At 49.4% G+C, this 13,549-nt stretch overlaps 1 protein-coding gene across 6 annotated transcripts in view; it reads right to left on the bottom strand.

Moving 5' to 3' along the window:
* Nucleotides 1-13,549, bottom strand: part of IKBKB (inhibitor of nuclear factor kappa B kinase subunit beta) — a 60,942-nt gene that overhangs the window by 43,751 nt on the left and 3,642 nt on the right. The window lies entirely within an intron of this gene.

Genomic DNA, 13,549 nt, shown 5'->3' with positions numbered 1-13,549 from the left:
TCAGCCTCCTGAGTAGCTGGGATTACAGGCATGCACAACCACACCTGGCAAATTTTTGTATTTTTAGTAGAGACAGGGTTTCACCATGTTGGTGAGGCTGGTCTTGAATTCCTGACCTCAAGTGATCTGCCCGCCTCGCCCTCTCAATGTGCTGGGATTACAGACGTGAGCCACCACACCCAGCCTCTCCCACCTCATTTCTACCCATCCAGAGTCTACAGAGCCTTCAAGGCCCTGCTCCATTCCCAGTTCCGCCACGAAACCTCTGCTGACCATTCCTGCGCAGAGAGGTTTCTCTGTCCGAACCCCAGCTGCTGCTGTATTAGGCTGACCCATGGGACACTGCCGATAATTGACCACATTGACCTATAAAAATGGCACCTGAATGTGGTTCAACCTAATAGTGAACACCACATTGAGTGTCTTCATCGTTTCACGTGAGAGTTTTGTCCTTTCAGAGAGAACGCAAGCATAATATAGCATAATATAGCAGATGAAACACTGGCTGGTTCAAATTCCAACTGTGCCATTTACTAGCTATGTGACCTTGGGTAAACCACTTGGTCTGACTCAGTTTCTTCTGTAAAATGGGAATACTGATACCTATCTTTCAGGGCTTGAAAACAAGCCTCTAGCAGGTATTAGTAACCCTGCAGAGCAGGGAACCCAGGTCATCCGAGTACTCCTGTTTAACATCCTAGAGATTGGCTCCCATCTGCATTTCCAGCCACTCTTCCCACGACACTGCAGCCAGACGGCCCCACCCACCCTGGCGCTTGGCCCTGCTCCTCTACACTTGCCAGCACAGATGCATGGGCACCACGGTGTGCCGAGCTCAAGAGGGTCTCACCCTTTGCTATACTCCTGTAACAGGTAATTCCTTCAGTGCACATGCCAGAGTTACTTTCTGCAGAGTAACAGGCTGTTTTCTCTTCTCTTTGTTAAATTATAGACTTGTCCATCTTCATGGGCTTTAACCTCTACCGAGGTAACCAGAAGCATCCTCAGCAGTGGCTCCTCCACCTGGTGAATCATGAGCTGAGCCACTGGCTCCTGGCGGCCTCCCCTCTTCTCCCTGGTGCATGAGTGGGGACACTGGAGACGGGCAGGCCCTGAGGCTGTGGCACGGGCAGCAGGGAGAGTGGCTCTGGCCTCAGGCACTCCAGCTGCCACAAGGGAGTCACCACTGCACCACTGTCACCTCTTTTGGCCATGGGGGGTCTCCAAGACAACTGCGGGGCAGCAGCTGCCCCAGGCAGCAGCTCCCGGAGCCCCAGCCTGAGAGCCGATCCTGCCACTGCTAAACAAGCTGACCTGCACCAACATCCTGCACCTCCTGTGTACCTACAGCACGAAACTCCCTACCCGCACACACACCTGGGCAAGAGCCACACCTGCAGGGTGGCACAGGGCACCCAGCAATAGAAGATTTCAGCATTATACCAGACTCTACTATGGCTCACTTGAAGGATGTCCTAGAGGCCCTGTTAGGCCAATTTCTGTTTTCTCAGTTTATGAAAATGCAAACTGAAAAGAATCATAAATCTTGTAAGTGACCAACAGATATGGTACTGAATGGGACTTAAAAAGACACACGGATCAGCCTGGGCAATGTGGCAAAACCCCATCTCTACAAAAAAATGCATAAATTAGCCAGGTGTGCTGCCATGCACCTGTAGTCTTAGCCACTCAGGAGGCTGAGGTGGGAGGATTGCTTAAGCCCAAGAGGCAGAGGTTGCAGGAGATCTGGGCAAAAGAGTAAGACCCTGTTTCAAAAAAAAAAAAACAGACAAACAAAGACACACAGAGGACTGTGGCAAGGCCTCTCAGTGTGGCTGTTCCCATGGCACTCAAGCCACCTCAGTCTCACAGTTACCAAACTGGCCAGGATCCCTGCAGGAACAGGACCTTCACAGCAAGAAAAGGAAAAATGGAACCCTCCACATACACCAGAAGCTGTTTAATAAGACCACTGAGTCACTGACCAATAAACCAATCCTTAACACTGACACCAAGAACCAAAAGCTTCCGAAAAAAAGGTGGAAATGGAACAGTAGACTCCATGCCAGAAAGGAGGTACTGTCAACACCTCTAAAATACTCTCAGAAGCTGCTTTCATCAAAGCCCAACACCACTTTGGCTAAGCTTTCCATCAGATGGTGACCTTGCATGCCTACTTTTTTTTTTTAACAGCTCTATTGAGAATAATTCATGCACCATACAATTCATCCAATTAAATTACACAGTTCACTGGTTTTTGGCATACTCAAGAGTTGTGAGACCAAAACCACAGCGCACTTTAGAACATGTTTGCCATCCTACAAAGAAACCCCACACCCATCAGCAGCCACTCCCTACTCCCCCTGAGCCCCTCTAGTCCTAAGCAACCACCCACCTCTTTCTGTCTCTACGGATTAGCCTGTCCTGGACGTTTCATATAAATGGAATCATATATCATGTGGCCTTTTGTGACAGGCTTCTTTCCCTGAGCACTGTTTCCAAGGTTCACCCATGGTGCAGCCACAAGCTTACGTCTGTGACTACAGGAGACCCCTCAGTCCAGTCTGCGGCAGTAGGCATGGGTATCCAGGTTCTGCCCTAAGTATCCTTCTCATTCTCTTTGTCTAGTAGAACCCTGATCTTTGGCCTAGATTCTGAGGTGCTCTATGTACAAGAGCTGACCTCTCTCAACAACTGTAAACCCTGTTGCTATTTTTTCTTTTTAGAGACAGGGTCTCACTCTGTTACCCAGGCTGCAGTGCAGTGGAGTGATCATAGCTCACTGCTGCCTAAAACTCCTGGGCTCAAGCGATCCTCCCACCTCAGCTTCAAGTAGCTGGGATTACAAGCATGTGTCATTGTGTCCAGGTAATTTTTTTTATTTTTATTTTATTTTTGTAGAGACAGAGTCTCACTATGTTGCCCAGGCTGGTCTCAAACTCCTGGCCTCAAGTGGTCCTCCTACCTCAGCCTCTCTAGGTACTGGGATTACAGGCCTAAGCCCCTGCACCCGGCCACCTTGTTGCCATTAAACTGATTAATACAGTGGTACAAACCATGGTGGACACAAGTCCATCTCAAGCTTTTCAAGAATTAGGGAATGTGTCAAAAGAATAGCATTTCTGGCCAGCCACAGTGGCTCATGCCTGTAATCCCAGAACTTTGGGAGGCCCAGGCAGGTGGATCACCTGAGGTCAGCAGTTCGAGACCAGCCTGGCCAACATGGTGAAACCCCATCTCTACTAAAAATAAAAAATTAGCTGGGTGCAATGGTGGGTGCCTGTAATCCTAGCTACTCGGGAGGCTGAGGCAGGAGAATCGCTTGAACCCAGGTGTCAGAGGTTGCAGTGAACTGAGATCGTGCCACTGTACTCCAGCCTGGGTGACAGAGTGAGACTCTGTCTCAAAAAAAAAAAAAAAAAAAAAGAATAACGTTTCTTTAATTGATGTGCAGACCATGTTACACCTCCCTGTACCTCCCGATTCCTGGTCTGTTCTCAGGCTGATGTAAATTTGGTTTCAGGTTTCACTTCCCCACAGTGCTCAGACTCATTTTTGCCCAGTTCTGTGGTAGCTTCATCCACAGCAGCTCTGCCTGATGATATCTGCTATGGTTTAAGTGTCCACAGTTTTCCATAATTCAATGAAAGCCAATTCCCGTTGTAGCCGTATCACCTCGGTTTTTTTGTTTTTTTTGTTTTTTTTTTTTTTTGAGACGGAGTCTCGCTTTGTTGCCCAGGCTGGAGTGCAGTGGCACGACCTTGGCTCACTGCAAGCTCCACCTCCTGGGTTCACGCCATTCTCCTGCCTCAGCCTCCCTAGTAGCTGGGACTACAGGCACCCATCACCATGCCTGGCTAATTTTTTGTATTTTTAGTAGAGATGGGGTTTCACCGTGTTAGCCAGGATGGTCTCCATCTCCTGACCTCGTGATCCGCCCGTCTCGGCCTCCCAAAGTGCTGAGATTACAGGTGTGAGCCACCGCGCCAGGACATCACCTCAGTATTAAGGGGCAATTCGGCCACGATGGCTCTGCATCCCAGGTGGGACTGATGGTTATAAAAGGACAAGTTTGGCCCCTTTTGTCTCTTGCCCTTTCGCCTTCACCCTATGATGACGCCTTGACCTTGGACTTCATAGCCTCTAGGACTATGAGAAATAAAATCATTATAAATTACCCATTCTCAGCTACTCTGTGAAAGCAGCACTGAGCCGACTGAGACACTGCTACAGACACTTGCCTCCAGTTAGGCGGAGTTTGCAGAGGAGCTCAGACGTGGGGAACGCAGGGTTCCACAAACAGAGACCGATGGCCCCGCTGCAGCGTGAGGTGCCATTGCCAAGAGCATCTATCCACCTCCATCCACCCTGCAACATTTCCATGGACAGTATTCCAAGCAATGGTTTAGCCAAAGAGACTGTAACTCATGGTTCGTTACCTCAGAATGACTGAGACTAAACCAAGATACTGAAAAATCTGCAGCAACGTAACTTCAATACACAGAAGAGTGCGCTTGTTTTCTATTGCTGCCGTAATAAATTACCACAAACTCGGTGGCTTAAAATAACACACTTTATTTCCTTGCAGTTCTATCTGCTGAAGCCTGACGTGGGTCTCTCTGAGCTAAGATGTTGGTGGGGCTACGCTCCATCCAGAGGCTCTAGGGGAGAGTCTGTTTCCCTACTTTTCCTTCTGCATCTTCTAGAAGCGCCACTTTCTTCAGCTCGTGGCCCCTTAGCCCATCCTAGCGTCAGCCATGGGCCGCCATCTTCCTCACATGCATCGGCTGACACTGGCTCTGCTGCCTCCTTCTCCCACGTTTAAGAACCCTTGGGATTACACTGGGACCCCCAGGGAAGCCAGGCCAATCTCCCCATCTAAGGTGAGCTGATTAGAAAACTTAATTTCATCTGCAACCTTAATTTCCCTTTGCCATGCTGCCCCACCCAGTCATAGGTTCAGGTATTAGGATCCAGATTTCTTGGTGGGGTTGGGGGGGATTATTCTACCTACCACAAATGAAACAGGACAGATCATCAGATCCAAAAAGTAGATTAGATGACTTAGTTTATTAAGTTATTTTAGGTAATCTGTCTAGCTACAAATTGGATAATTGCAGTCTTTTGCCCAACACAAACACTGGACCTGATACACAGCTGTCACTTGGCCCAACCCAGAATCAGGAGGAGATTCTGATACTGAAGACTTGATATTGGTCTTAAATATCCAAATGCAAACTAAAAAGACTGAACTCAGCAATGGGAACACTGAACAAGTCTTGAAATAACTAGGCATAGAGACCAAAACTAACTTTCTACTCATAGGCAGCTCAGCTTTGCCCTAGAGTTGAGGCGAAATCCTAACTCCCTGGGCCTAGGGAGGTCTGCTGTAGATACAGACATACTTAAACTTTTCCTAACACAGTGGCCTTCATCTGCCTCTAGGAAGTATTCTGAAATATTCCCAGTTTTTCCATAAGTAATGTTTCATTTGAAACAGAAATGCAAACAGAATGACTTTGTTACTAAAAACATACCTGCTCTAGAAAGCAAAATTCAATTAAAACAGAAGCATGCTACGATCACAAGTTCTGAAACCCCAGGGAGTTTGTTCTTCACTAGCAGTGGAACTCAAACACATGTAAGGTAAGAAGGATGGCTTACTTTATTTTTCCTGGAATCTACTGAGTCTTAGCTTAGTTCCGTGGAAACCCAGACTAGGCCTGAGCCATCTCAGTACCCAACTTCTGGTACATGAACTCCTCGTGAAGGACAAAACTTAAAACTGCTTTGTGGCTGGGCGTGGTGGCTCACACCTATAATCCCAGCACTTTGGGAGACCAAGGCAGGCAGGTAGATCACTAGAGCCCGGGGGTTTGAGACCAGCCTGGGCAACATGGCAAGACTCTGTCTCTACTAAAAATATTTTTAAAAACTAGCCAGGCATAGGTAGTAGATGCCTGTAGTCCCAGCTACTTGGGAGGCTGAGGTGGGAGAATCTCCTGAGCCTGGAAAGTCAAGGCTGGGCAATAGAGCGAGACCTGCGTTGCGCTGTGATCGTGCTGCTGCACTCCAGCCTGGACTACCGGAGTGAGACCCTGTCTCAAAAAATAAACACACACAAAACAACAAAAAACTGGTCTGCATTTTGAGAAAAGGGAGAAAGGGTCCCCTGTATGTCCAGATTGAATGTAGTGATTATGAAGGTCCTCAGAGTTTGCAATTCCTTGCCTTTGATGCATGTAAACATAAAACTTGTATATAAGCATGTGTGTCATAAGGTGTAAAAAAGGCAGAGGGGGAGCACATCCTCAGACCAAAAGGTGCCTGGCAGATGCGAGCTGAAGACCAGTCGCAGGAGAAACAAAAGGGGCCCAGCTTCCTCAAGTTCACCTCTTCCAATGACTCGGGAAACTCACAGAGGCCAAGAGCTACGTTTAGACCCTTAGCGCAGAAAGCCCAGTGTCCCATTATCATGGCAAGCGTCCAACCAGGCCACTGTGGACATGGGGGCAATTAGTGACAACCTCCTCCTCCTTCTCAGACCCCGCCCCCTGAGATGAGTGCTTCAGAAAGGAGGCGCAGGGCTGGGACCAGAGAGACTGGGCAGGAGGACCCAGGGCTGGGAGCCAAAAGGTCCGGGATCCGGCTGCAGTTTCACCCCTGGCTCAGCAGGTGACTGGGCACACCGTGGGCCCCAGCATCGCCTGGTCTACGCTAAGAGGGCCGTGACTTCTTCACCCTACTCCCTACAGTGCAGATCCCCAATGGGCACAGTGGCCTCCCGCCTCACCCACAGGAGCCAGGCACTCGGGCTCAAGAGACAAACAGGTCCAGGTGTAACTCCCTCCCCCACTGCCTGGTAAAGGTGGGATGGAAGCCCCTGGTACAAGCATCTGGGTCCTTATCCATAAGATGGGGATGGCTCCATCCACTCCAGGGATGTCAGCTAAAATGAAACACAGCATCCGACCACAGGGAGCCAGGAATAAATAACCGCAGCCTCACTTCCTTTTCTGGCCCCGTGGAGATGCTGCTCTGCCCACTTGAGTCGGCTTCTGTCTTCCTGCCAGGCCCTCGAAAGTGTACCTCCTTTCCAGATCCTGCTAAAGCTCCATTCACCCCAAAAAGCCTCCCTTCCCCAACATTCGGGAGAGATCATGCGGACAGGAAACCTAGCTCGGATGCCACATGATGCCCTGGAGAAACGGCAGCCACTGTTATCCATGCAGTTCAGTGCTTGGATTTAGACTCACTTAATGCATTCCTGAATGCTCCCTGGATCACTGTGATCAGAGGGTAAGCACACGAAGGGCAGGGCCCCATTTTTCCTGGTATCCCCGACAGAGCTCGGGCGCAGGCTTTATAAATCCCTAGAGAAGTGACTGAACGGAGCAGAGGCTTTAAGGCTTCTGAGCACACAGATAAGCTGTGGTGAGCTTTGCTTTGTCCCATAAAAGGACAAGTACAGGTCCGTGCTGCTTCATAGAAGGGATCGTTAATACTCTGCCTTCTAACAGCCAGTGCACACACTGCCTCCTCCACCCCAACGAGCATCCCGCAGGGCCCCAGGCGTGCTTCCTGGCCCTCCTCACAGCCAAGTGCACACAGAACATGATGACATCACAAGGTACCCTGGGTGGCTTCCAGAAGGCAGCTGACCCACATCCTGCCCAGCCATGTTGGGGACCCAACTGAGGAGATCAGTATCGGAGAATCCCCACAATCCATGCGAAAAGTGGGGACCCACAGCCAAGACACTGACAGAGCCAGGATCTGAACCCAAGTCTGTGTGACTGAGTCTCGTGTTTCCCGCCCCCAACTCCCAAAACATGCTGCCAGGTGGGGGCACTCGGTTATCTCCTCCTCCTCTTCCTTTGTATTTAATAAAGGTCTCATTGAAAATATCAGCCTATCTAAACCGTACTGGGAAGTGGTTTGTGCTGACCCCTGGGCTGGAGGTCTTAGGGAGTCCCGACACAGTGTGGAATGAGGAGGCCCGCATGGCAGGAGAACCCCAAGAACAGGGGAAGCAGGTTGTGGTGGGGGCTCTCTTGTTAACTGCCCTCCCTCCCTGGGAAACACTCAATGTGGGGTTCTCTGTCTAACAAGGAAGACTTATAAGTGTTTTGTCTTCCAAAGAAGTGTTTTTCAACCAAGCACAGTGGCTCATGCCTGAAATCCCAGCACTTTGGGAGGCCAAGGCAGGAGGACTGCTTGAGCCCAGGAGTTCGAGACCAGCCTGGGCAACATAGAAAGACCTCATCTCTACAAAAATAAAAAAATTAGCCAGGCATGGTGTCTCACGCCTGTAGTCCCAGCTACTCAGGAGGCCTAAGTGGGAGGACTCCTTGAACCTGGGAGTTCAAGGCTACAGTGAGCACTGATCGAACCACTGCACTCCAGTCTGGGTGACAGAGGGAGACCCTGTCTCAAAAAACAAACAACAAAAAAATCAATAAAGAAGTGTTTTCCCGTTCCTGCTTCAAAAAGGTTTAGACTGTGGGGAACAGGGAGAGCCTAAGGAACACCGAGGTCCTACCCTGAGTCCCCATCACGGAGAAGCCACAGGCACAATGGAAAAAGCATGAGGTTGGGTTCCGAACAGATGCAGGTTCCAATCCTAGCCTCTTTGCTTGCGAGCTCAGCCTCTGTGGGTGAGTCACAGAGACTGTGCTTCAGTCTCCTCAACTATAAAATGGGAACAAAGACAACAGTACTTCCCTTCAGAGTTGTGAGGGCTGGAGAGAAAGCACGTAAATACCTAGTTTGATGCTGGCATATAGCAGGTTCTCAGTAAATGATGCCTCTGATTATCAGGCCACTTCTCTGACTGAGGATACCCATGCTTAGGGGCTTTTTCATGTAATTTCTATTGTGATAACTGCAACACTCCCTCTTCTGCAGACAAGATACAGTGCATGGAGCGTCAGGACAGTGCACACTGTTGTTATGTGGAGTAAAACCATGAGAGTTAAGGAACCAACACCACCATAGCCCAGCTGCTTCTTTTAAGAGGCTGTGAACAGGGGGGTCCCCAAAAGAGAATACACACGCTCATCTTCTGAACTTGGACAATGATCAAAGACCTCTCCTCAGCACCCAAAGCAGCCCTAGAGATTTCCCAAACTTAGGGAGAACCCATGGGGAAGGAAGATAGAGAGCTTCCTGGCCTGGGCCGGGCTCACGGGTAGGCATCCATTGAGGACCTGCAGGCACTCCACTCCTCCTGCTCCCCTCCACCTCTACTGCACCACTAAGCCCTGTTAATTCCACCCCTTAAATCTCTCTCTCTTTTTTTTTTTTCTCAGAGTTTCGCTTTTGTTGCCCAGGCTGGAGTGCAGTAGCACGATCTCGACTCACTGCAACCTCCACCTCCTGGGTTCAAGTAATTCTCCTGCCTCAGCCTCCTGAGTAGTTGGTATTACAGGCATGCACCACCATGCCTGGCTAACTTTGTATTTTTAGTAGAGACAGGGTTTCTCTATGTTGGTCAGGCTGGTCTCAAACTCCCAACCTCAGGTGATCCACCTGCCTCTGCTCCCAAAGTGCTGGGATTACAGGCATGAGCCACCACAACAGGCCTAAATATCTCTTAAGTCTGCCCACCTCTCCCCATCTCTCACCTGGACGACTCCAAAACATTCAGACCTGGTCTGCCTGCATCACTGGGACGGTGCCAGTGACACCCTAGTAGCAGCCACTGAGAGCTGGTTGTTAACTACTCAGGAATCGGGCCGGAGCGGGCTGTTAAACTACTGGCGGCTTGAAGTCAGCCCTGGTGGGAGTAGCTACTCCATGCGAACTGCTGCACACTATGGATCAAGGCATTTCTTCTGAGAGCTGATTTTTTCCCAGCACGCTGCCCACTGCTTGGGCCCTCCCAATCCATCCCCATGGGCACAGCTCCTCCATCAAAACAAAACCTCTTCGGCTGAAACTGCCCAAAAAACACCACAGGGTCTGACTCGCACTGTCCACCCTCAGCCACCCAGGCCCTTGTGCCCCATCCTCCCTTCTGGCCACACTGGCCTTCGGTCTTGCCCACTCGCCACACCTGCCCTCCACAGGGGCCCCTCAGGAGCCTCTCCCTTGGCCTGGAACTCTCCTCCCACCTTCTCTGATAAGCTGACTTCTACTAGGGCCTCAGTTCAAGTGTCACTTCCTTGGGGAACCTCCTCTGACACTGACTGATCCCACCCCAACGGAAGGTCTCAGTGCACTGGGTCTTTCTCCCAACTCGCACTTTACCATACTTAGGAGCTTACATTTATAATTAGTTGACTAATAGCTCTTTCCCTTCTCCAAAGGTCTGCTTTAATTACTACTGTACACATAATAGACATTCGATAAATATTTGTGGACTGGCAGAGTTGATGATTTGGGGCACCTAGCACATATACAACGTCAAGCACTTGCTACAGGAGAACTGAAGGAACTCCAAGGCCAGACCCAGCCCTGGCTGACCAGGAATGCAGAGTCCTAACAAGACTTACTCCACACGCAGACAGGAAGGGCGGCACAGGAGCCGGCCCAGAGGAACTCACCGGGAGAACCAGTTCCCACGGAACAAAGCCATCCCAGACGGGTATGCGGAGGAGATGGCCTAGAGTTGGTCCTGGAGGAATGTGGAGGAGAGGGAGGCCTGTCCGGCAAGAGGGCTCAGCGCCCAAACCAGAGGCAGCCAAGGGGAGGAATGATGGAGAGGCAGGTGCAGACAGACTGCGTGGGGTTCAGCTGGCAGGAGGAGGAAGCTGGCTTTTGGCTTTTTAAAAGTAAATAACGGGCCAGCCGCCTGTTAGTGGCTCACGCCTGTAATCCCAACACTTTGGGAGGCCAAGGTGGGCAGATCACTTGAGGTCAAGAGTTTGAGAACAGCCTGGCCAGCATGGTGAAACCCCGTGTCTACTAAAAATATAAAAACTAGCCAGGCATGGTGGCAGGTGCCTGTAATCCCAGCTACTTGGGAAGCTGAGGCAGGAGAATCGCTTGAACCCGGGAGGCAGAAGTTGCAGTGAGTCAAGATCAAGCCACTGCACTCCAGCCTGGGCAACAGAGCGTGACTCCGTTGCAAAAAAAAAAAATTAGCCAGACGTGGCCGGGCGCGGTGGCTTGTGCCTGTAATCCCAGGACTTTGGGAGGCCGAGGCAGGTGGATCACAAGGTCAGGAGATTGAGACCGTCCTGGCTAACACGGTGAAACCCCGGCTCTACTAAAAATACAAAAAAAAAAATTAGCCGGGGGTGGTGGCAGGTGGCTGCAGTCCCAGCTACTTGGGAGGCTGAGGCAGGAGAATGGCATGAACCCAGGAGGCGGAGCTTGCAGTGACCCGAGATCGCATCACTGCACTCCAGCCTGGGTGACAGAGCGAGACTCCGTCTCAAAAAAAAAAAAAAAAAAAAAAAATAGTCGGGCGTGATGGCGCTGCCTGTAATCCCAGCTACTCAGGAGGCTGAGGCAGGAGAATCACCTGAACCCAGGAGATGGAGGCTGCAGTGATCTGAGATCGCACCTGTCTCAGCTGAGAGTGAGACTGTCTCAAAAAAAATAAATAAATAAAACATGGGAAGTGCTTCAGGGCATTGGTTTGGGAAAATATTTTATGGATAAGACCTCAAAAGTACAGTTAACAGAGGCAAAAGTAGACAAATGAGATTACATCAAACTAAAAAGCTTCTGCACAGCAAAAGAAAAAACAGAATAAACCTATGGAACCTATGGAGACAACTTATGGAATGGGAGAAATTATGTGCAAACTATCCATCCAACAAGGGATTAATATCAAGAATATGCAAGGAACTCAAACAACTCAACAGCAAAAAAATAAATAATCCAATTTTTAAAATGGGCAAATGATTTGAACAGGAATTTCTCAAACATACAGATGGCCAGCAAGTATATGATAAAATGTTCAATATCACTAATCATCAGACAAATGCAAATCAAAACCACAATGAGATATCATCTCACCACAGTTAAAATGGCTATTATCAGAAAGACAAAAAGTAACAAATGAAGGCAAGGATGTGGAGAAAGGGGAACTCTATACACTATTGGTGGGAATGTAAATTAGCGCAGCCATTATGGAAAATAGTATGGAGGTTCCTTGAAAAACTACAAATAAGGCTAGCGCGGTGGCTCACACCTGTAATTTCAGCAGGTTGGGAGGCTGAGGCAGGCAGATCACCTGAGGTCAGAAGTTTGAGACCATCCTGACCAACATGGCAAAACCCCCTCTCTGCTAAAAACATAAAAATTAGCCGGATGTGGTGGCATGCACCTGTAATCCCAGCTACTTGAAGGCTGAAGCAGGAGAACTGCTTGAACCTGGGAGGCAGAGGTTGCAGTGAGCTGAGATCATGCCACTGAACTCCAGCCTGGGTGACAGAGCAAGACTCCGTCTCAAAAAAAAAGAAAAACTATAAATAGAACTACCATATGATCCAGCAATCCCACTACTGGGTATCTATCCAAAGGAAAGCAAATCAGTTTATCAAAGAGATATGGGCACCCTCATGTTTACTGCAGCACTATTCACAATAGCCAAAATATGGAATCAACCTAAATGTCCATCAATAGACAAATGAACAAAGAAAATGTGGTACACAGACACAACGTACTCTTATTCAGCCATAAAAAAGAATGAAATCCTGTCATCTGTGGGAACATGGATGAGCCTGGAGGGCATTACGTTAAGGGAATTAAGCCAGACCCAGAGAGATAAATACCACATGTTCTCACTCATCCGTGGGAGCTAATAAAAAACTGATCTCAGTTGGGTAAAGTCTGTTGGCTGACACCTGTAATCCCAGCACTTTGAGAGGCTGAGGTGGGAGGATCACTTGTGTCCAGGAATTCGAGACCAGCCTGAGCAACAGACAGCCCTCCTATCTACAAAAAATCAAAAATTAGCCGGGCATGGCGACGCACACCTGTAGTCCCAGCTACTTAGGAGGCTGAGGCAGAAGGATCATTTGAGCCCAGGAGGTCAAGGCTGCAGTGAGCCATGACGGCACCACTGCACTCAGCCTGGATAATAGATTGAGACCCTATCTCCAAAGAAATTAAAAATTAAAAAAAAAAAAAAAAAAAAGGCCAGGCGCAGTGGCTCATGCCTGTAATCCCAGCACTTTGGAAGGCCGAGGCAGGCAGATCGCCTGAAGTCAGGAGTTCGAGACCAGCCTGGCCAACATGGTAAACCCTGTCTCTACTAAAAATACAAAAATTAGCCAGGCGTGGTGGTGCATGGCTATAATCCCAGCTACTTGGGAGGCTGAGGCTGGAGAATCGCTTGAACCCGGGAGACGCCAGTTGCAGTGAGCCAAGATTGTGCCACTGCACTCCAGCTTGGGCAACAGACCAAGACTCCAACTCAAAAAAAAAAAAAAAAGAAAGAAAAAACTGATCTCGGCCAGGCTCAGTGGTTCCCACCTGTAATCCCAGCACTTTGGGAGGCTGAGAAGGGCCGGGGCAGGGATCACCTAAGTTTAGGAGTTCGAGACCAGCCTGGCCAACATGGTGAAACCCCCGTCTCTACTAAAAATATAAA

This window comes from Pongo pygmaeus, chromosome 7 (assembly GCF_028885625.2).
Source record: "Pongo pygmaeus isolate AG05252 chromosome 7, NHGRI_mPonPyg2-v2.0_pri, whole genome shotgun sequence".
NCBI classification, from domain to species: Eukaryota; Metazoa; Chordata; class Mammalia; order Primates; family Hominidae; genus Pongo; species Pongo pygmaeus.
The sequence above is the reverse complement of the archived record's forward strand: the minus strand, read 5'-3'. Positions and strand labels throughout refer to the sequence as shown.